Source organism: Oncorhynchus tshawytscha, linkage group LG16, assembly GCF_018296145.1.
Source record: "Oncorhynchus tshawytscha isolate Ot180627B linkage group LG16, Otsh_v2.0, whole genome shotgun sequence".
NCBI classification, from domain to species: domain Eukaryota; kingdom Metazoa; phylum Chordata; class Actinopteri; order Salmoniformes; family Salmonidae; genus Oncorhynchus; species Oncorhynchus tshawytscha.
In genome coordinates, this window is record NC_056444.1 from 34,405,883 (window position 1) to 34,431,064 (window position 25,182).

Below are 25,182 nucleotides of genomic sequence, written 5' to 3' on the forward strand. Positions count from 1 at the left end.
TTCTGGTTAGCGACAGTTTGCGCTGTTCTCTGAAGGGAATAGTATACAGCCTTGTACAAGGTCTTCAGTTTCTTGGCAATTTCTCGCATGGAATAGCCTTTATTTCTCAGAACAAGAACAGACTGATGAGTTTCAGAAGAAAGTTATTTGTTTCTGTCCATTTTGAGCCTGTAATCGAACCCACAAATGCTGATGCTCCAGATACTCAACTAGTCTAAAGAAGGCCAGTTTTATTGCTTATTTAATCAGTACAACAGTTATCAGTTGTGCTAACATAATTGCAAAAGGGATTTCTAATGATCAATTAGCATTTAAAAATTATAAACATGGATTAGCTAACACAAAGTGCCATTGGAACACAGGAGTCATGGTTGCTGATATTTGGCCTCTGTACGCCTATGTAGATATTCCATTTAAAAAATCAGCCATTTCCAACTACAATAGTCATTTACAACATTAACAATGCTGACACTTTCAGATCAATTTGATGTTATTTTAAATGGACAAATAAAATGCTTTTCTTTAAAAAACAAGACATTTCTAAGTGACTACAAACTTTTGAACTGTAGTTTATATGAAGTGTAATTCAGCCTTGCAACTTCTTTACAGAAATGGTGTGAAATCCAAATGGAAATAGAGCTGAAAACTGTTTATGTTACACTGGACATAAATATCAATGAAACATTCAAAAATGACAATGATTTTACTGAGTTACAGTTCACATAATGAAATCAATGAATTGAAATAAATTAATCTGTTGGTCACAGAAATAAAGAAAGTAGGGCCATGGATCAGAAAATCTGTCAGTATCTAGTCTGACCAGTGCAATACATCTCCTCAGATAGAGTTGATCAGGCTGTTGATTGTGGCCTCTGGAATGTTGTCCCACACGCTGTCGTACACATCAATCCAGACCATCCCAAACATGCTCAATAGGTGACATGTCTGCTGAGTATGCAGGCCACGGTAGAACTAAACTTAGACATTTTCAGCTTCCAAGAATTGTCCCTTCACCTTTTCCACATTTTGTTACGTTACAGTCTTATTCTAAAATGGATTCATAAACACATTTTTTTCTTCATAAGTCAACACACAATACCCCATAATGACGAAGTGAAAATAGGTTTTTCGAAATAAGTATGCAAATAAGTATTCAGACCCTTTGCTATGAGACTCAAAATTGAGCTCACGTGCATCATGTTGCCATTGATCACCCTTGAGATGTTTCTACAACTTGGAGTCCACCTGTGGTAAATTCAATTGATTGGACTTGATTTGGAAAGGCACACACCTGTCTATATAAGGAACCACAGATGACACTGCCTGTCAGAGCAAAAACCAAGCCATGAGGTCGAACAATTGTCCATAGAGCTCCGAGTCAGGATTGTGTTGAGGCACAGATCTGGGGAAGGGTACCAAACGATTTCTGCAGCATTGAAGTGTCATGCCCTGACCTGAGATATCCTGTTTTCTTTATATTTTGGTTAGATCAGGGTGTGACGAGAGTGGGTACGCTAGTTTTGTTTTGTCTAGGGTTTTTGTATTGTCTAGGGTTTTTTAGGTCTAGGGGTTTTTGTAATTCTATGTTGGCCTGATATGGTTCCCAATCAGAGACAGCTGTTTATCATTGTCTCTGATTGGGGATCATATTTAGGTAGCCATTACCCTTTGGTGTTTGTGGGATCTTGTTCTATGTTTAGTTGCCTGTCTGCACTAATCGTGTAGCTTTACGTTTTGTTTGTGCTTGTTTGTTTTGTTTTGCTGAGTTTTATTAAAAACATGTGTAACTCTACCCACGCTGTGCCTTGGTCTCATCTTTATAACGAACGTAACAGAAGATCCCACCACAAACGGACCAAGCAGCGTGGCCAGGAGGAGCAGACATCATGGACATGGGATGAGATTTTGGCTGGTAAAGGATCCTGGACGTGGGAAGAAATCATGCCTGGAAAGGATCGCCTACTGTTAAGGTTTTCTTCCGGTGAATGAGAGGCGGACCAAAATGCAGCGTGGTTATTTCGATACATGTTTAATAAAAGATAAACACAAACAATACAAAACAAGAATCGTACCGTGAAAACCTAAACAGCCTTATCTGGCACAAACAAACACTGAGACAGGAACAATCACCCACAAAACACTCAAAGAATATGGCTGCCTAAATATGGTTCCCAATCAGAGACAACGATAAACACCTGCCTCTGATTGAGAACCACTTCAGGCAACCATAGACTTTTCTAGAAAACCCCACTATACCACAATCCCAATGCCTACAAAAAAAACAAGACAAAAAACACCACATAATTAACCCATGTCACACCCTGGCCTGACCAAAATAATAAAGAAAACACAAAATACTGAGACCAGGGCGTGACACCTACCATGGAAGTAGGTGGAGATAGCGCAGCAGGAACGACGACGATACGAAGGGACACGGCTAGCACGGAAGCCCAAGAGGCAGCTCAAAAATTTTTGGGGGAGGGGGCACACGGGGAGATTGGCTGAGTCAGGTTGGAGACCTGAGCCAGCTCCTCGTGCTTACCGTGGGGAGCGTGTGACTGGTCAGACACCGTGTTACACGGAGTGATGCTCACGGTGTCTCCAGTTCGCATTCATAGCCTGGTGCGCTCTATTCCAGCTCCTCGTACTGGCCGGGCTAGAATGGGCATCCTGCCAGGACGGATGGTGCCGGCTCAGCGCTCCTGGTCTCCAGTACACCTCCTTGGACCAGGATATCCTGTGCTGGCAATGCGCACTGTGTCTCCGGTGCAACTGCACAGCCCAGTGAGTCCTGCATTTTCCGGGTGAAAATAAACATCTAGCCAGGACGGGTTATGCCAGCTCTACGCTCCAGACTTCTAGTGCGCCTCCACAGTCCAGTACGTCCTGTGCCTCCTCTCCGCACACACCCTGAGGTGCGTGTCATCAGCCTGGTGCCACCTGTATCGGTCCCACGCATCAGGTCTCCAGTGCGCCTCCACAGTCCCAGTACGTCCTGTGCCTCCTCTCCACACTCGCTCTGAGGTGCGTGTCATCAGCCCGGTACCACCAGTACCGGTCCCACGCACCAGGCCTCCAGTGCAACTCCACAGTCCAGAGTTTCCGGCGACAGTTCCCAGTCCAGAGCTTCTGGCGACAGTTCCCAGTCCAGAGCTTCCGGCGACAGTTCCCAGTCCAGAGCTTCCGGCAACATTTCACAGTCCAGAATCTCCAACGACGGGCCACAGTCCGGAACCTCCGCCAATGGTCCACAGTCCGGAACCTCCGCCGATGGTCCCCAGTCCGGGGTCTCCAGCGACGGTCCCCAGTCCGGGGTCTCCAGCGACGGTCCCCAGTCCGGAACCTCCGGCGATGATCCGCGGCCCGGTTCTACAAAGGCGGAGGGATCAGCATAAAGAGGGGGGGCTGCATCCAGAACCGGAGCCACCACCGAGGGTAGATGCCCACCCGCACCCTCCCCTACAGGTTCAGGTTTGCGGTCGGGAGTCCGCACCTTTGTGGGGGGGTGGTACTGTCACGCCCTGACCTGAGATATCTCTGTTTTCTTTATATTTTGGTTAGGTCAGGGTGTGACTAGGGTGGGTAGGCTAGTTTTGTTTAGTCTAGGGTTTTTGTATTGACAAGGGTTTTGTAGGTCTAGGGGTTTTTGTAATTCTATGTTGGCCTGATATGGTTCCCAATCAGAGACAGCTGTTTATCGTTGTCTCTGATTGGGGATCATATATAGGTAGCCATTTCCCTTTGGTGTTTGTGGGATCTTGTTTTATGTTTTGCTGCCTGTCTGCACTATTCGTATATCTTCACGTTTCGTTTGTGCTTGTTTGTTTTGCTGAGTTTCGGTTTTATTAAGAACATGTGTAACTCTACTCACGCTGCGCCTTGGTCTCATCTTCATAATGAACGTGACATGAAGGTCCCCAAGAACACAATGGCCATCATTCTTAAATGGAAGACGTTAGGAACCACCAAGACCCGATGGTCACTCTGACAAAGCTCCAGATTTCCTCTGTGGAGATAGGAGAATGACAACCATCTCTGCAGCACTCCACCAATCAGGCCTTTATGGTAGAGTGGCCAGACGGAAGCCACTCCTCAGTAAAAGGCGCATGACAGCCCCTTTGGAGTTTGCCAAAAGGCACTTAAAGACTCTCAGACCATGTGAAACAAGATTATCTGGTCTGATGAAACCAAGATTGAACTCCTTGGCCGGAATTCCTGAATTCCAAGCGTCGCTTCTGGAGGAATCCTAGCATAGTCCCTACAGTGAAGCATGGTGGTGGCAGCATCATGCTGTGGGGATGTTTTTTTCTCCTTCTCTCTTTCTTTCTCTCTCTCGGAGGACCTGAGCCCTAGGACCTGAGCTCCAGGACTACCTGACATGATGACTCCTTGCTGTCCCCAGTCCACCTGGCCATGCTGCTGTTCCAGTTTCAACTGACCTGAGCCCTAGGACCATGCCCCAGGACTACCTGACATGATGACTCCTTGCTGTCCCCAGTCCACCTGGCCATGCTGCTGCTCCAGTTTCAACTTCCACCTGACTGTGCTGCTGCTCCAGTTTCAACTGTTCTGCCTTATTATTATTCGACCATGCTGGTCATTTATGAACATTTGAACATCTTGGCCATGTTCTGTTATAATCTCCACCCGGCACAGCCAGAAGAGGACTGGCCACCCCACATAGCCTGGTTCCTCTCTAGGTTTCTTCCTAGGTTTTGGCCTTTCTAGGGAGTTTTTTCTAAGCCACCGTGCTTCTACACCTGCATTGCTTGCTGTTTGGGGTTTTAGGCTGGGTTTCTGTACAGCACTTTGAGATATCAGCTGATGTACGAAGGGCTATATAAATCAATTTGATTTGATTTGATTTGATGTTTTTCAGCGGTAGGGAGACTAGTCAAGTTTGAGGGAAAGATGACCAGAGCAAAGTACAGAGAGAGCCTTAATGAATAACTGCTCCAGAGTGCTCAGGACCTCAGACTGGGGTGAAGGTTTACCTTCCAACAGGACAACAACCCTAAGCACACAGCCAAGACAAGGCAGTGGCTTCGGGATAAGTTTCTGAATGTCCTTGAAGCGCCCCACCTAGAGCCCGGACTTGAAACCAATCGAAGATTTCTGCAGAGACCTGAAAATAGCTGGGCAGCGATGCTCCCAATCCAACCTGACAGAGCTTGAGAGGATCTGCAGAAAATAATGAGAGAAACTCCCCAAATATAGGCGTGCCAAGAAGACTCAAGTATGTAATCGCTGTCAAAGGTGCTTCAACAAAGTACTGAGTAAAGTGTCTGAATGCTTATGTAAATGTTATATTTAAATTTTAAATGTTTAAAAAATTTGCAAAAAATTCTAAAAATCTGTTTTTGCTTTGTCATTATGGGGTACTGTGTGTAGATTGATGAGGGGGAAAAAAACTATTTAATACATTTTAGAATAAGCCTGTAACCTAACAAAATGTTGAAAAATTCAAGGGGTCTGAATACTTTCCGAATGCACTGTAGATCCTTGTGACATGGGGCCTAGCAAACTATCATGCTGAAACATGAGATTATGGTGGTGGATGAATGGCACGACAATGGGTCTCAGGATCTCGTCACGGTATCTCTGTGCATTCAAATTGTAATCAATAAAATGCAATTGTCTTCATTTTTCTTTAGCTTATATCCTGCCTACACCATAAACCAACAGCCACCATGGGGCTCTCTGTTCACAACGTTGACATCGGCAAACAGTTCTGCCCGATACAGTTGAAACCGAGATTCACCCGTGAAGAGCACACTTCTCCAATGTTGAGGATGATGAGCACACACATGAGCTTCGCTGAGACGGTTTCGGGAAGTTTGAGCAGAAATTATTTGGTTGTGTAAACCCAGAGATCATCAACTGCACATTTTAGAGTGTCCTTTTATTGTCCCCAGCACAATTTGCACCTGTGTAATGATCATGCTGTTTATTCAGCTTCTTGATAAGGCACACCTGTCAGGTGACTGGATTATCTTGGCAAACAAGAAATACTCACCAACAAGGTGGTAAACAAATTTGTGAACAACATTTTAGAGAAATTAGCTTTTTGAGTATATGGAACATTTCTGGGATATTTTATTTAAACTCAAAAAACATGGGACCAACAATTTACATGTTGTGTTTATATTTATGTTCAGTGTACATGTGATTTATGAGTGTTAGAAGCTTTTTGAATTTTTACCATCACCTCAAAAGATCGATGGAAGTCTGGGAATACTGCTTTTAGTCAGTCAGAAATCCCTCCACTGGTAGAAATACAGTGCCACCATAGGATGATTTTTAAATTACACCCTAAAATCCATTTAAAAACCTTCATAACAGCTCTGCAGCCAGCTGGTGCCAAAATCCCCCACCCTCCTAAAGGGATCGTTCATGCAGAACATCCCTAAGCTAGAACCTCGCTGACTCCATGGCGTATCTTTCTGTAAAATCTGTATGAGAATCATCGCACTAATGGTTTACAGTGACAATAAAAAGTATTAACTGTGAAGAAGAAGAGAGAGGGAGAGAGAGAGAGAGAGAGAGAGAGAGAGAGATAGAGAGAGAGAGAGAGAGAGAGAGAGAGAGGGAGAGAGAGAGAGAGAGAGAGAGAGAGAGAGTCCTTAATATCAAATTCCTTTCTAAATAAGTTATTTTGCTATTAGTGATTGGTAATATCGTGATACCATTAGGTCCTATTCATAGATTTGTATGGACTGATTGAAAGGAAAGAAGGTATGGTGGTAGGCAGGGGTCACTGCATTTGGATTTGTCCCCTGGGCCTAGTGATCAAGGTTAACACACCCCAAGCATTGAATCTGTGATGATCAATGAAGGCCAAAGCTAGCCAATATACCAGCATTGTCATTCACACACATATTGAAATTAAATATTTGAACAATAAGCTGGTGAAGACCACAGAAAAATGACACATTGATACCTCACATTTAAAAATGGACAGCTTAGAATATAATTTTAACATGTACTCCGACATTTACAAACATCCAAGTAAAACATCCCACTGTAATTGGAATGTAGAGCATTCACATGTCTCCTTATTGCCTTCCAATAGCAAGTAGCAGCTGTGTAATATAACACACCTGCTGGAGGCATTTTTAATCAACAGTTGTGATTCATAATGCTGCTTGTACCATACTGGTAAAAACCCTGTATCAGTGAATTATACAGATGCAAAGCCCCTTCTTTCCATAACACCATCATCAGTGCAATACAAATGATAATGGTCAATATGACGGCAATGTTTGACATCATGTGTTACTTATGACATTCCAAATACTTTTACTCAATTATTCAAATATGCCACGTATTTCCATTAGACATATATTTGGATATGACTGTGGATAGTGATTTTATTTAGACATCCATGTATATTTTACCTATAAAATAAATCATTATTCCAGTAAGACTATTTTTTTTAAAGAATTGTAAAATTTAGACAGTATCACAGTGAGAACCTAGTCTTTGAAACCCAGCTGTGTTGACAATGCTGTCTCAGACTTTGGCTTCAATGCACCTAGCACTTCATTGGGTAACACATCAGGGGACTGTCTAGCTGACATATTACGGCTCTGTTTCTAGAAAAAAAGTATACAGTATACAGCCACACACACAAATACACACTCGAGAACACACCGTTTCTAGAAAAAAAGTATCCCTCTCTCTTCCGCATATTAAGTCTGCTACCATCCAAAACAGGGCATTTCCAGGGTCACTGACACTCTTAACAGTGAGTGAAAAACAAAATAGCAGAACACATTTACTCAATTAGCCTCCGCATAATCAGTCAGGTATGAGTGTGTACCCAGTGTTGAGAGTGTAGCCTATAATAAAATAATATCTGGTAATTTGTCAATTAAATCTCCAACATACAGTATACAGGGACACACACTCAGTATACAGCAAAATACACACTCAAGAACATACAGTATAAATGTTTACAGTATGTGGTCTCAGTTCTGCCTATTCACAGAGCTATGATATAGAGGTTATTAGCAGAGGAGGTAAAGGCTATATCTCTAACTAGCAGAAGTGGCACTGTCCTGTGTCCTTTGAGCACCACCAAGAAACAAGAGAGGGAATATACGTTATGTTAGGTTTGCCCTCTCCCTCTGCGAGTAGATGAAGCAAGAGTCAGGGAGGGGAAAGGGGGGTGGGGAGTACGTGTGTGTGTGTGTGTGTGTGTGTGTGTGGGGGGGTGGTTATGACTTTAAAGCAGACCAGGCATAGCAGCACAGTATCTAATCTTACACAATGCTTCAGGGTGGAGACCAAGACCATACAACAAAAGTCATTTTTTTTCCACCAAAAGAAACTTCCATTACGACTTGCAAATTGCAACCACCTTTTTTCTTTCCCTTTCTTTTCCAGCACACATTCTCTCATTTCTGAACTGGCTCGAAAATACACATACTGTAGATACAAGATCAAACAAGCCAGACTTTTACATGATTCAAACAGTAAAATAATGATTACATGTCCAACACAATCCAAAGCTCATCAAGCACATTTACTCTTACCTTTGTACTTTAAGTTGAGACTCCGGAGCTCTGGCTTGATGAATTATTACCACAGGAAGGCTGTGCTGGAACAGGAGTGTAACCTACAACAGCATCAGTAGCTGCAGCGTACGGCATTAGCAGCAGCAGTAGGAATAAGAAGAAGGCAAAGAGGATAACAGGAGCAGGAGGAAGGCGTGAATGCTGAATTATGGATGTAGAGAGAGGGAATCCTGTCCTGTCCACTCTCACTCCCCAGATCGCATGGCGTGAATCAGCTCTTGCATGAATCAAACGGCTCAGTCAACTCAGGTCCTTGCACTGAGAGATGAGAGGAACAGAGGGAGCTCAGCCAGCAGCTGGATGGGGAAGGAGGAGGGAGGGAGGTTAAGGAAGAACAGATCAGTAGAAAAGAAGCGAGGAGCAGTGGGGAGTACGTGGACAAATTCCTCCTCAGCCAAACACTCATCTCCTTGCATCACACTCCTCCTCTGCTTGCTACCTTTCTCTATCACTTGCTCTTTCTTTCTCTCTCTCTCTCTCTCTCTCTCTCTGTCAATCTGTGTTTTTTCTCCTGGTGCCTTGTTTACTCACTTCCCGTTCAGAGTACACATACTTATTCCTCTTCTGTATAATCAATCTAGACTGATGGGAGATAATAATCCTCTTCTTTTTTTAACCAGACAATCATTAGCAAGAATGCGGTACTGTAGCCTGTATCCCGGGCAACGCTTCACTGGTAATGCAAACAATAGTGGTTTTTACCTGCTGTATGATTTAGAATTTAGGCAAATGAAGAAGAAAAAATTGCAGAAGAATGATTACTCACTTGAATATTAATTCTGGAGGAGAAAGTGGCAATATCTAAATTAGAGGAAATGTATGGACTCAGCAAGTATCACACAGATCGACAGATGATAAAATGTATGTTAACAGTTTGTCACAAAAGATTACCCTCAGTGCGACAAATTAAATTGTCTCTAAATTGCAGTATTATTAAAGTAGCTATTTTGTCATGATTAAATAAAATCCTCTCACAGCAAAATAGTTCCAGTTTTCAGAATAAACTTTGTGTGTTACTCCTGTCTGAACAGACATGAATAAAATCATTCAACATACTACTCTAGAGAGCATCATTTAGCCACAGAGGATCAATAACTTCTAAAATAGCTTTGGATTAAGTTTTATCACAAGCACTTAGAGTGGGGAAGGCCACAATTTGGGCAGCATGTACACCACATATAAAACAGTATGTTGCATTGTGGCCATAGACATACACTGAGTGTAAGAAATATTATGAACACCTTCCTAATATTGAGCTGCACCGCCTTTTGCCCTCAGAACAACCTAAATGTGTCAGATCATGGACTCAAGGTGTCAAGGTGACTCAAGGTGTCGCAAGTGTTGCACAGGGATGCGGTGCCAGGTTGACTCCAATGTTTCCCACAGTTGTGTCAAGTTGGCTGGATGTCCTTTGGGTGGTGGACTATTCTTGATACACACGTGAAAATGTTGAGCATGAAAAACCCAGCAACGGTGCAGTTCTTGACATATTCAAACGAGTACGCCTCGTACCTACTACCATACCCCGTTCATAGGCACTTAATGGGGAATTTCACCCTGGGGGAATCTGGACTTGTTTTCATCATGTCAGAGGCATTTGTAGGACAGTAAGATGTTTCACACATAGTTGCCCAGGAGGAAGGCAGGTCTGAGCTTCGTGAGCTGAATTATACACCCTATGACAGCTTCCGGTGTATTGGGGAGGGGGGGGACTAGATTTGAATATAAATGTTATACTGATCGCACTATGCATTTTTGCGGATGTAGATATGCTTGTCCTTGTTCGATAGAGCCTTTGGTTGTCTTTCAGCGATGTTCCTATTGGCGGATTCACTGCTAAATATATGAGTAGAATGATTTTTTCTGTCTCAGGAAGACTACTTGTGTTGTGTTGGTGCATCCTGTTTCCACTGATCATCCTTCAGAGGTTTCTACAAGTTTATTGGAGTCCACCTGTCGTAAATTAAATTGATTGGACATGATTTGGAAAAGCACAACCCTGTCTATATAAGGTCCCACAGTTGACAGTCCATGTCAGAGCAAAAACCAAGCCATGAGGTCAAAGGAATTGTCTGTAGAGCTCCGAGATAGGATTGTGTCAAGGAACAGATCTGGGGAAGGGTACCAAAAACGTTCTGTTTCATTGAAGGTCCCCAATAACTTATTGGCCTCCATCATTCTTAAATGGAAGAAATTTGTAACCACTTCCTAGAGCTGGCCGCCTGGTTAAACTCAGCAATCGGGGGAGAAAGTCCTTAGTCAGGGAGGTCACCAAGAACCCAATTTGTCACTCTGACAGAGCTCCGGAGTTCCTCTGTGGAGATGGGAGAACCTTCCAGAAGGACAACCGTCTCTGCAGCACTCCACCCATCAGGCCTTTATGGTAAAATGGCCAGACAGAATCCACTTCTCAGTAAAAGGCACATGGTAGCCCACTTAGAGTTCATTTGTAATGCATTTGAACACATTTCTCAAAACCTGTTTTTGCTTTGTAATGTGACGATCCTCCCGCTAGGTCTGTCGAATTCTTTCTCTTTGCTCTTGTTTTCCTTATTAGGATGTCGGAGGTCGGAGCCGGGAGGGTCGTCAGAGAAATGGGTCACAACTGGGTCCGGGTTTGTCCCAAGAAAAATATACAGTGCCTTGCAAAAGTTTTCATCCCCTTCGGCATTTTTCCTATTTTGTTGCATTAAAAACTTCGCCTACCATTTAAAAAAAATATATATATATACAGTGCCTTGCGAAAGTATTCGGCCCCCTTGAACTTTGCGACCTTTTGCCACATTTCAGGCTTCAAACATAAAGATATAAAACTGTATTTTTTTGTGAAGAATCAACAACAAGTGGGACACAATCATGAAGTGGAACGACATTTATTGGATATTTCAAACTTTTTTAACAAATCAAAAACTGAAAAATTGGGCATGCAAAATTATTCAGCCTCTGGGTCAGCCTCTGGAATAAGTTCAATTGCTCTGGGGAGAGCAAACAAAGGATCCTCTCCAGGGAAGTCGTAATCCTGGTCGTAATGCTGGAAGTTCTGGTGTGTACCTCCGCTCTAATATCCAAAAGTTCTTCCTGGCTGTATGTAATGACACAAAACAATTAAATAAAACAAAATACTGTTTTTCTTAAGAGCTGCAATGCAAAAATGTAATTCTAAGTAAGATGAAATATCTTAAATCAAGATATTAAATCAAATATATACTTGTTTTTTGTCTAACAAGATATTTCTTCTTACCAGGCAGTTTTCTGTTAGAGCATTTCACTTTTTTCAAGCTTTATTGTCCTTAATTATCTTAATAAGATAATATAACTTGTTACTGAGATTTTATTATTGGTTCTGAGTAACTTAATGCTTAAAACTAGAATTACCAGAATTATAAAGCTGTTTGATCAACACTGACTGTCACGATCGTCATATGGAATGGACCAAGGTGCAGCGTGGTGAGCGTACATTTTTCTTTATTTTTCAAATGTCGCCAAAAAAACAATAATACAAAAAACGAACAAGAAACTCCATAAGGCTATACATGCTCAAACGAAGACAACTACCCCCAACTACCAAAAGGAAAAAAAGGCTGCCTAAGTATGATTCCCAATCAGAGACAACGATAGACAGCTGTCCCTGATTGAGGACCATACCCGGCCAAACCATAGAAACAAACAACATATCATGCCAACCCCAAATCACACCCTGACCTAACCAAATAGAGAAATTAAACGGCTCTCTAAGGTCAGGTCGTGACACACTGTAAAGTATAAAACAGATTTGTCAAAGTCAGAATTTCTTATTTCAAGCGTCTTATCTGTTTAATCTCCTCACATATTATGAATAGATAATGCCCAAATGGAATTCACTGTTTTATTGTCAGTACATACAGTACAGAAAAAATACAGTACACTTTTCATATCTGGGGAACACACAGAGTAATTTGAACTGTTGTACAATTCTATTACATCCCCAAGATGGTATTATACAAATGTATTTACATAAGTTTGGATCTTTTTACAATTTGTGTAATAAGAGGTAAAATCAACCAGCTTTTCAGCATCCATTAACTCAGTTGCCTGTGCAAGGTGTGGGACCTCAAAGTGTATAGTTTGAAATGGTTGATATTCCAAACAATAAAGCCTAGACTCAACAATAAATATGTTTTTGACCGGTCCAAATTCTGGCATTTTACCATTCAGCACTTTAGCAAAGATCATGGACATCTGATTTATATATTTAGTATTGACACGCAGCTGCTTCTCCTCTGGAGATAGAAGGGTCCGACCGAGCTGCATGGGTTCAGGTTCAGAACATGCCTGGGGTTGGGATACAGTCGGAGGAGAATAACAAGGCACTGAAGCAGATGTTAAGGTTTTTGCAACCTTAACTACCTTCTCTCTCCGCCACTCCCGGAGACGGTTGTCAATGCGGATTGTGAGAGAAATTAGTTCATCAAGATCATCAGGCTCCTCCCAGGACACCAACTCGTCCTTTAGGGTCTCAGTGAGTGAATTACGGAATGCTCCCTGAAGAGCTTCCTCATCCCAGCCGCTCTCTGTGGCGAAGGTGCGGAACTCGCATGCCATTTCAGCAATACTCTGGGAGCCTTGACAGAGGGACAGGAGTCATTTAGCAGCGTCCTTTCCGCGAACTGGGTGGTCGAAAACCTTCCTTATTTCCTCCATGAATCTACTATAGGAGAAGCAAATGGGTGACTGTCTCTCCCACACAGCAGTGGCCCAGGAAAGTGCTGCTCCACAGAGGCAACCAATCAAAAAGGAAATCTTGGCTCGTTCACTAGCATAAGAGTTGGGCTTTCTGTTGCTCAAATACTAGTGAACGTTGTACCAAAAAGGCTCCTCAGGTTCCGAGATTTCAATTGTAGTGCTCTGGAGTAGGAACAAATGCCTCCCGGGGCGGAGAGGAGGGACTTGGGGCAGGTTGTGAGCTTTGGGCAAAGGTTTGATTCTGTAGGACAGACAGGTTCCGTGAAACTCATGAAAAAATTGATAGTCTCCAGAAGGGTTTTAAGAGCTTGGTCATGTTGATTGAGCAGGGTGCCTTGACCAATGAGCATTTGGTGGAGAGTATCCATCTCTGCTGGGTTCATATCTTGGCCAGATCGTACTGAACACGAGAGCGCACTTAGATGAGAAAACAGAGATGAATGAACCAAGATATTTATTGTAACACAGGGAGATATGGAGTGCACATCCGGGAAGCTTGGATGAGTTGTAAGAAACCCAGATGTGGAGGCTGAGGTTGGGGTGTGCTGGTTTGGGACAGGGTAAACAGGTCCAGAGGGGAATCCAAGGGAGTGGTGGTGTGGTGAGTCCAGAACACGGTAGCAGGGTGGAACAGGAGCCAGAGTCAGGGCGGCAAAACTGCAGTGACAGGATAGGCAGCGTCAAGCAGGGAAACAGGTACAACAGGGTAGCAGGATCTTGAATAATAATAATGGCTAGAAGCATAAACTGACTGAGCAGAGATTACAATCTGGCAGAGTGGAAATGGCAGAACTGATTATTTGTAGAGGTCTTGATAATGGAATGAGTTGCAGCTGGTAGGGATCTGCTCCACACCTGTCTCCAACCACACAATCACATACAAACAGAAAAGGAGGGGGAGAGAGAGAGTGTACTGGGGGAATGGCTTTAGGTCAAGCAGACACTGGATGACCACTAGCCGGCGTGGCAGCAGCAGAGGTGACAAGCAGGACAAGCATTTGCCCAGATGACTGTTTTAGTTTACCATCACTTGACGTTATGTACTAACAGAAATTGGGGATGGCCGATCTCTAACATCTAGAGGGGAACAAGGGAAACCAAGAATAGCAGAACTCCAGATCAATCTGTCCTGACTCAACAAGACTCAACAAGATGATTCAAAACACATTTGATTTCCAATGGGGCTAAGACCTCCGGAATTACATGCATAATGTCTTACGGAGTTTGTTGTATATTATCCTTGGATCCAAGATTGCGTAGCAGTTGGACGTCTTGTCGTGTCGTGTCCCTTGTATATATCTTATATATCGTTTTTTTAACATATTTTTCTTCGCATATCTTTTAAAACATTTTGCTAAACCTCAACTTCTAAATACTCTCCTGCAACCCGCCTCACCCAATGTAACTATTTTTCTCTAAAGTACTTATATTTACTTCGGATCCCCTCAACTGAAGCTAGCCAGCTAACTACCAGGTATCAGTCAACAAACCATTGCTAGCGGTCTTCAGCTAAACGGTCAACGCGACTCTAACCAGAGCATAACGGACGAAAATATATATATTTTTTATCCCCGGATTCCCACCGTAAACGGAACATTTTCAGCTGGATCTTCACAACTAGCTAACTAGCTAACTGCAACCCCGGATGATTACTCCTGGAAGCTAGCCCGGCCAGAGCTCCTGTGCTACCACCGAAGCATACTCCTGGGCTACAATATCCGGACCCACGACCGGTCTATCGATGTCACCGCATGAAGAGGCATAAACAGACTCACCCCATCACGACGCCCCCCAAAGGCTAACTTTCTAGCCCTTGCTATCTCCTTGCTTGTTAATTCGGCCTGCTAACTGCTAGCTTGTTTAGCCCCGGTCCGCTAACTGCTACCTCGTGTAGCCCCGGTCCACTAACTGCTACCTTGTTTAGCCCCGGCCTACTAACTGTTAGCTTGTTAGCACAGGCCTGCTAACCGTCTGAATCGCCGCGTCCCAAACACTCACTGGACCCATATTTACTTTCAATCTCTTTTCGATTTTTAATTTGTTTATACCTTCCGGTAACCTGCCTCACCCAATGTGATACGGAATCGCTATTATTTTTAATTTTTAGAACACACTCAAGAACCTCCAGAAGCTAACCAGCTAACTAGCTACAAGCTATTTAGTCATTGTTAGCCACTGCTAGCGGCTTTACCTTACCTGGATAATACTCGCCAGTCCAGCATCCCTGCCCCATCCACCGCTGCCCCCTGGACACTGATCACTTGGCTACATAGCTGATGCATGCTGGACTGTCCATTAATCACGGTACTCCATTCTGCTTGTTTATGTTTTATCTGTCGGCCCCAGCTGCACTCAGGCTCTGTGTGTAGTTAATCCGACCCTCCCTGCCTAGTCATCGCCATTTTACCTGCTGTTGTTGTGCTAGCTGATTAGCTGTTGTTGTCTCACCTACTGTTTTAGCTACTGTTTTAGCTAGCTCTCCCAATTCAACACCTGTGATTACTGTATGCCTCGCTGTATGTCTCTCTCAAATGTCAATATGCCTTGTATACTGTTGTTCAGGTTAGTTATCATTGTTTTAGTTTACAATGGAGCCCCTAGTTCCACTCTTCATACCCCTGATACCTCCTTTGTCCCACCTCCCACACATGCGGTGACCTCACCCATTACAACCAGCATGTCCAGAGATACAACCTCTCTCATCATCACCCAGTGCCTGGGCTTACCTCCACTGTACCCGCACCCCACCATACCCCTGTCTGCGCATTATGCCCTGAATATATTCTACCATGCCCAGAAATCTGCTCCTTTTATTCTCTGTCCCCAACGCTCTAGGCGACCAGTTTTGATAGCCTTTAGCCGCACCCTCATTCTACTCCTCCTCTGTTCCGCTTGTGATGTGGAGGTAAACCCAGGCCCTGCATGTCCCCAGGCACCCTCATTTGTTGACTTCTGTGATCGAAAAAGCCTTGGTTTAATGCATGTCAACATCAGAAGCGTCCTCCCTAAGTTTGTTTTACTCACTGCTTTAGCACACTCTGCTAACCCTGATGTCCTTGCCGTGTCTGAATCCTGGCTCAGGAAGGCCACCAAAAATTCTGAGATTTCCATACCCAACTATAACATTTTCCGTCAAGATAGAACTGCCAAAGGGGGAGGAGTTGCAGTTTACTGCAGAGAGAGCCTGCGAAGTAATATCATGCTTTCCAGGTCCATACCCAAACAGTTCGAACTACTAATTTTGAAAATTACTCTCTCCAGAAATAAGTCTCTCACTGTTGCCGCCTGCTACCAACCCCCCTCAGCTCCCAGCTGTGCCCTGGACACCATTTGTGAATTGATCGCCCCCCCATCTAGATTCAGAGTTTGTTCTGTTAGGTGACCTAAACTGGGATATGCATAACACCTCGGCAGTCCTACAATCTAAGCTAGATGCCCTCAATCTCACACAAATCATCAAGGAACCCACCAGGTACAACCTTAAATCTGTAAACAAGGGCACCCTCATAGACGTCATCCTGACCAACTGGCCCTCCTAATACACCTCTGATGTCTTCAACCAGGATCTCAGCGATCACTGCCTCATTGCCTGTATCCGCTACGGAGCCGCAGTCAAACGACCACCCCTCATCACTGTCAAACGCTCCCTAAAACACTTCTGTGAGCAGAACTTTCTAATCGACCTGGCCCGGGTATCCTGGAAGGACATTGACCTCATCCCATCAGTTGAGGATGCCTGGTCATTCTTTAAAAGTAACTTCCTCACCATTTTAGATAAGCATGCTCCGTTCAAAAAATGCAGAACTAAGAACAGATACAGTCCTTGGTTCACCCCAGACCTGACTGCCCTCGACCAGCACAAAAACATCCTGTGGCGGACTGCAATAGCATCGAATAGTCCCCGGGATATGCAACTGTTCAGGGAAGTCCGGAACCAATACACGCAGTCAGTCAGGAAAGCTAAGGCCAGCTTCTTCAGGCAGAAGTTTGCATCCTGTAGCTCCAACTCCAAAAAGTTCTGGGACACTGTGAAGTCCATGGAGAACAAGAGCACCTCCTCCCAGCTGCCCACTGCACTGAGGCTAGGTAACACGGTCACCACCGATAAATCCATGATTATCGAAAACTTCAATAAGCATTTCTCAACGGCTGGCCATGCCTTCCGCCTGGCTACTCCAACCTCGGCCAACAGCTCCGCCCCCGGCAGCTCCTCGCCCAAGCCTCTCCAGGTTCTCCTTTACCCAAATCCAGATAGCAGATGTTCTGAAAGAGCTGCAAAACCTGGACCCGTACAAATCAGCTGGGCTTGACAATCTGGACCCCCTATTTCTGAAACTTTCCGCCGCCATTGTCGCAACCCCTATTACCAGCCTGTTCAACCTCTCTTTCATATCGTCTGAGATCTCCAAGGATTGGAAAGCTGCCGCTGTCATCCCCCTCTTCAAAGGGGGAGACACCCTGGACCCAAACTGTTACAGACCTATATCCATCCTGCCCTGCCTATCTAAGGTCTTCGAAAGCCAAGTCAACAAACAGGTCACTGACCATCTCGAATCCCACCGTACCTTCTCCGCTGTGCAATCTGGTTTCCGAGCCGGTCACGGGTGCACCTCAGCCACACTCAAGGTACTAAACGATATCATAACCGCCATCGATAAAAGACAGTACTGTGCAGCCGTCTTCATTGACCTTGCCAAGGCTTTCGACTCTGTCAATCACCATATTCTTATCGGCAGACTCAGTAGCCTCGGTTTTCGGATGACTGCCTTGCCTGGTTCACCAATTACTTTGCAGACAGAGTTCAGTGTGTCAAATCGGAGGGCATGCTGTCCGGTCCTCTGGCAGTCTCTATGGGGGTGCCGCAGGGTTCAATTCTCGGGCCGACTCTTTTCTCTGTATATATCAATGATGTTGCTCTTGCTGCGGGCGATTCCCTGATCCACCTCTACGCAGACGACACCATTCTATATACTTTGGGCCCGTCATTGGACACTGTGCTATCTAACCTCCAAACAAGCTTCAATGCCATACAACACTCCTTCCGTGGCCTCCAACTGCTCTTAAAAACGCTAGTAAAACCAAATGCATGCTTTTCAACCGATCGCTGCCTGCACCCGCATGCCCGACTAGCATCACCACCCTGGATGGTTCCGACCTTGAATATGTGGACACCTATAAGTACCTAGGTGTCTGGCTAGACTGCAAACTCTCCTTCCAGACTCATATCAAACATCTCCAATCGAAAATCAAATCAAGAGTCGGCTTTCTATTCCGCAACAAAGCCTCCTTCACTCACGCCGCCAAGATTACCCTAGTAAAACTGACTATCCTACCGATCCTCGACTTCGGCTATGTCATCTACAAAATGGCTTCCAACACTCTACTCAGCAAACTGGATGCAGTCTATCACAGTGCCATCCGTTTTGTCACTAAAGCACCTTATACCACCCACCACTGCGACCTGTATGCTCTAGTCGGCTGGCCCTCGTTACATATTCGTCGCCAGACCCACTGGCTCCAGGTCATCTACAAGTCCATGCTAGGTAAAGCTCCGCCTTCTCAGTTCACTGGTCACGATGGCAACACCCATCCGTAGCACGCGCTCCAGCAGGTGTATCTCACTGATCATCCCTAAAGCCAACACCTCATTTGGCCGCCTTTCGTTCCAGTACTCTGCTGCCTGTGACTGGAACGAATTGCAAAAATCGCTGAAGTTGGAGACTTTTATCTCCCTCACCAATTTCAAACATCAGCTATCTGAGCAGCTAACCGATCGCTGCTGCTGTACATAGTCTATTGATAAATAGCCCACCCTTTTTCACCTACCTCATCCCCATACTGTTTTTATTTATTTACTTGCTCTTTTGCACACCAATATCTCTACCTGTACATGACCATCTGATCATTTATCACTCCAGTGTTAATCTGCAAAATTGTAATTATTCGCCTACCTCCTCATGCCTTTTGCACACATTGTATATAGACTCCCCCTTTGTTTTCTACTGTGTTATTGACTTGTTAATTGTTTATTCCATGTGTAACTCTGTGTTGTCTGCTCACACTGCTATGCTTTATCTTGGCCAGGTCGCAGTTGCAAATGAGAACTTGTTCTCAACTGGCCTACCTGGTTAAATAAAGGTGAAATAAAAAAAAAAAAATAAAAATAAAAATCCTGTAGCTCCAACTCCAAAAAGTTCTGGGACACTGTGAAGTCCATGGAGAACAAGAGCACCTCCTCCCAGCTGCCCACTGCACTGAGGCTAGGTAACACGGTCACCACCGATAAATCCATGATTATCGAAAACTTCAACAAGCATTTCTCAACAGCTGGCCATGCCTTCCACCTGGCTACTCCAACCTCAGCCAACAGCTCCGCCCCCCCCGCAGCTACTTGCCCAAGCCTCTCCAGGTTCTCCTTTACCCAAATCCAGATAGCAGATGTTCTGAAAGAGCTGCAAAACCTGGACCCATACAAATCAGCTGGGCTTGACAATCTGGACCCTCTATTTCTGAAACTATCCGCCGCCATTGTCGCAACCCCTATTACCAGCCTGTTCAACCTCTCTTTCATATCGTCTGAGATCCCCAAGGATTGAAAGCTGCCGCAGTCATCCCCCTCTTCAAAGGGGGAGACACCCTGGACCCAAACTGTTACAGACCTATATCCATCCTGCCCTGCCTATCTAAGGTATTCGAAAGCCAAGTCAACAAACAGGTCACTGACCATCTCGAATCCCACCGTACCTTCTCCGCTGTGCAATCGGGTTTCCGAGCCGGTCACGGGTGCACCTCAGCCACGCTCAAGGTACTAAACGATATCATAACCGCCATCGATAAAAGACAGTACTGTGCAGCCGTCTTCATCGACCTTGCCAAGGCTTTCGACTCTGTCAATCACCATATTCTTATCGGCAGACTCAGTAGCCTCGGTTTTTCGGATGACTGCCTTGCCTGGTTCACCAATTACTTTGCAGACAGAGTTCAGTGTGTCAAATCGGAGGGCATGCTGTCCGGTCCTCTGGCAGTCTCTATGGGGGTGCCGCAGGGTTCAATCCTCGGGCCGACTATTTTCTCTGTATATATCAATGATGTTGCTCTTGCTGCGGGCGATTCCCTGATCCACCTCTACGCAGACGACAACATTCTATATACTGCCGGCCCGTCCTTGGACACTGTGCTATCTAACCTCCAAACGAGCTTCAATGCCATACAACACTCCTTCCGTGGCCTCCAACTGCTCTTAAACGCTAGTAAAACCAAATGCATGTTTTTCAACCGTTCGCTGCCTGCACCCGCACGCCTGACCAGCATCACCACCCTGGATGGTTCCGACCTTGAATATGTGGACATCTATAAGTACCTAGGTGTCTGGCTAGACTGTAAACTCTCCTTGCAGACTCATATCAAACATCTCCAATCAAAAATCAAATCAAGAATCGGCTTTCTATTCCGCAACAAAGCCTCCTTCACTCACGCCGCCAAACTTACCCTAGTAAAACTGACTATCCTACCGATCCTCGACTTCGGCGATGTCATCTACAAAATTGCTTCCAACACTCTACTCAGCAAACTGGTTGCAGTTTATCACAGTGCCATCCGTTTTGTCACTAAAGCACCTTATACCACCCACCACTGCGACTTGTATGCTCTAATCGGCTGGCCCTCGCTACATATTCGTCGCCAGACCCACTGGCTCCAGGTCATCTACAAGTCCATGCTAGGTAAAGCTCCGCCTTATCTCAGTTCACTGGTCACGATGGCAACACCCATCCGTAGCACGCGCTCCAGCAGGTGTATCTCACTGATCATCCCTAAAGCCAACACCTCATTTGGCCGCCTTTCGTTCCAGTTCTCTGCTGCCTGTGACTGGAACGAATTGCAAAAATCGCTGAAGTTGGAGACTTTTATCTCCCTCACCAACTTCAAACATCTGCTGTCTGAGCAGTTAACCGATCGCTGCAGCTGTACATAGTCTATCGGTAAATAGCCCACCCATTTTTACCTACCTCATCCCCATACTGTTTTTATTTATTTACTTTTCTGCTCTTTTGCACACCAATATCTCTACCTGTACATGACCATCTGATCATTTATCACTCCAGTGTTATTAATCTGCAAAATTGTAATTATTCGCCTACCTCCTCATGCCTTTTGCACACAATGTATATAGACTCCCTTTTTTTCTACTGTGTTATTGACTTGTTAATTGTTTACTCCATGTGTAACTCTGTGTTGTCTGTTCACACTGCTATTCTTTATCTTGGCCAGGTCGCAGGTCGCAGGCTATTGCGAAGCAAGTCCGTCTTTGCCTTTTCAATTTCATCACACTGTCTGACATGCCTCTCCAATGTCTTTTTAGTATATGCATCCTCATTGAAGTGTGACTGCATGTCCTCAAAAGAACTCACAGTATCTGCATTTACTATAGGCAAAGCCCACACCCTCTTTGAACCCTGCTAGTTTATGTTGCGCCAGGGTTTTTCCACAGAGAGAGATGATGGTACCATTTTTCTTTTTCTCTCCGTTAATAGTTTGCATTTTAACCCCACTGTACAATGCATCCATGTCTTCCATAATTCTATTCCATATTACATCTATTCCATATTACGCAGAGGTCTGCTGATCTAGCCATGGCAAGTAGCCTGATAGCAGCCAGTTTATTTCCTAGGGTGTAGTACACCATTAACAACATGTTTTTTGATGCAAAGGATCCTAGTGGATTACAGATCTCTATTTCAGCCATGTACAGAACAATCTGCAATGCATTCCGTTTCTCTGAAGATAAGGGATGTGATTTTAGAAGAGCACAAAAACACTTTCCTTGTACAAACTTTCCTTGCACATCTAGGGTCCCTTTTCAACCATAGACAAAATCACCGGGTGTGATAAGAACTGGTCTAGACTTTTGACTAATTGTACATGATGAAATAATTTGTCCTTGATGAAAATGACTTTTGATCCTCCACATTTCATCCTGCATAGGGTTTGAGCAATTGGAATTTCCTCAGCAGCTTTAACTCCTTCTTATCAACACTGTCCTGTCGAAATGTTGTTGCAACGCCAGCAAAAGGGTCAATGAAACTGTTAAAATATATTTATTGCATCTTTTTCAAGTTGACCTGATGTGCTTCCTGAATGCTTCTTTATCACTCCCTCCTTCTGCTTCCTGAGGTTGTCCAATAGTGATGATTGATGCTGCTGTACCCCAGCAACAATGCCATTCATGCCTTTCTGAAAACGAGAGCAAGAGAGAGAGAGGTGGTGATGTCATCAATCATGGACATCGGAACACACCATCATGGATACTTATGATATACAGATTTTGCTAATAACATATTTATTAACATATACGTAAGGGATCAACAATAATAAGGAGGACAACCTAGCACTAAGAATGAACTCAACCATCACTGAACCACCACCAAATGCTCTGCATAACCAAATACTGTGCTCTGTTCAGAAAATGCTCCTACCTGTGAGAGAGGATGCTTGGCTCTGACATTTATCACAAAAGCAGTGGCATGTGTTGTCAGATCCAAAAAATAAAGTGGACATTGAATGTAGTATCCTGACATGTGCAGGCAGAACATTACTAGTTCATGACAAGTATAATGTTTGTGACAGGAGAAGTGGTGGCGAAGATAGACATGAAGGCCATTAGTAGAGCCAAGTACTTAAAAATGGTCAATTTCACGAGATTGCTACCAATCGAGTAACTTATTTGTTGCACTGTAACAGCTCCATGTTGGTCAATGCCCCTTTACCCTTCATCCGAGTCAGGTGTATGGAGTTGCTGATCCTGCTCCTGTGTACCATATATCAAGGAAGCAGATTATTATTTGAAATTGTATTTAGTTTCACCAATAGAGCAATTTATGTGCTTTGTTCCTATTTATTTTCTTCCGAGCAGAGAAATTGGGAGAGTTCTCCAAAATTGTATGTTTGCCTTGAGTTTTTGCATCAAAAAGAGAGGGGAAATTCTCTTTAAATAGTGAGGAGTATTGTTTGGTAACTACAATTCCTAGGTAGGAACATTTTTCTGAAGATAACTTAACTGGAAGATGTTCTAACCAAGAGGTGTTTTTCAACCGTATGGATATTAATTTGCTCTTGTTCCAATTTATTCTGTATCCCGAGAAGGTACCAAACAAATTAATCACATCAAGAATAGCTGGGATACTAGCTTGGGGTTCTGTTACATAGAGGAGAATGTCATCTGCGTATAGGGAATTCTTATTTAGAGTATCTTTAGTACTATAGCCGTGTATTGCTGCATGAGATCTGATTGCCTGAGCGAGAGGTTCAATAATTAGAGTGAAGAGCATAGGTGACACTGCACAACCCTGCCTTGTCCCTCTCTAAAGGTTAAATTGGGGCGACAATGATTGGTTAGTGAGTATTCTCGCACAGTGGTTCCTATATAAAACCTGGATCCAATTTATAAACCCATCTCCAATATTACATTTCTGTAGGACCTTGAAAAGATAGGAACACTCAACTTGGTCAAAGGCCTTTTCGGCGGCAAGAGATATAACAGCAAGGTCCACATTAGGTAACCTCTGAGAATACATAATGTTGAAGAGGTGCCTGAGATTGCTAAAATATTTTGGTCTGTATTAAAGAGAGATATTGGTCTGTATGACCCTACCTTTTCCGGTTCTTTACACCTTCTTATGTATAACTCTAATGATCGCCTCATCCAAAGTAGGTGGGAGAGCTCCATCCTCATTGGCCTGAACCAACATTTTCTGCAGGTAGGGAGAGATCATGTTGCTGAATGTTTTTTAGAATTCACCAGGGTATCCATCTGGGCCCAGGGTCTTACCACTCATTAGAGATTTAATTGTTTCTCAAATTTCTTCAAGAGATAATTCCTTATTCAGGAAGTTGCTTCAGAGCAGGAAGATTACAGTCCTCCAAAAGTTGGGGGAAGAGAGTTATTCCCCAGATGCAGATTTAACGTTGTGAATCATTCAGTCAATCAATCATTCAGTCACTGGCGAGTATGTGTGGTTTGTCACCAAACTCAAAATATTTTAGCTTGGCATAGAGAATATATTTAGCAATTTTAGCTGAGAGAATCTGATTATTTTCAATTTTAACCTCTAGCGACGAGCAATCCCGTATCCGGGAGTGTAATCATAGCCTCAAGCGCATTACCATAATGCAACGTTTCCTATTCATGAAAATCGCAAATGAAATGAAATAAATATATTGAAACACAAGCTTAGCCTTTTGTTAACAACACTGTCATCTCAGATTTTCAAAATATGCGTTACAGCCAACGCTAGACAAGCATTTGTGTAAGTTTAGCATGGCATAATGCTATGCTAGGCTGTGCTGGCAGGAGGCAACATTTTCACAAAAATAAGAAAAGCAAACAAATTAAATCATTTACCTTTGAAGAACTTCAGATGCTTTCACTCAGGAGACTCCCAGTTAGATAGCAAATGTTCCTTTTTTCCAAAAATAATATTTTTGGAGGCGAAAAAAGTCACGTTTGTTCATCCTGCTTGGCTGAGAAATCACCCGAAAATACTTCAACTATAACGCCAAACTTTTTTCAAAATTTGCTCCATAATTTTGACAGAAACACGGCAAACGTTGTTTAGGATCCATCCTCAAAGTGTTTTTAACATATGTATTCAATAATATATCCGTGGAGGCAGTTGGTTTCTCATAAGAAACTATTGGAAAAATGGCTACCTCAGTATTTTACGTAACGTTTTCTCCAGGAGACACCATGCGTCCACTTGCCCTATATGGTCTCTTACAGCCATTCTCCAATGGAAATGCCTAAAAAGACGTCACAATGCTGCAGACACCTTGGGGAAAACGTGGAAAACGTAAGCTGACTCCTAGCTCCTTCACGGCCATATAA

The 25,182-nt window shown here is 43.9% G+C and overlaps 1 protein-coding gene across 1 annotated transcript in view; it reads right to left on the reverse strand.

Moving 5' to 3' along the window:
* The window catches only part of LOC112215607 (cadherin-18), a 374,693-nt gene extending 365,765 nt beyond the window's left edge, over positions 1-8,928 (reverse strand). Inside the window, exon 1 of the mRNA XM_024374771.2 lies at positions 8,538-8,928. The gene's annotated coding sequence lies outside the window, so the exon portion shown is untranslated. The remainder of the gene's footprint in view (positions 1-8,537) is intronic.
* Between the last annotated feature and the right edge of the window lie 16,254 nt (positions 8,929-25,182).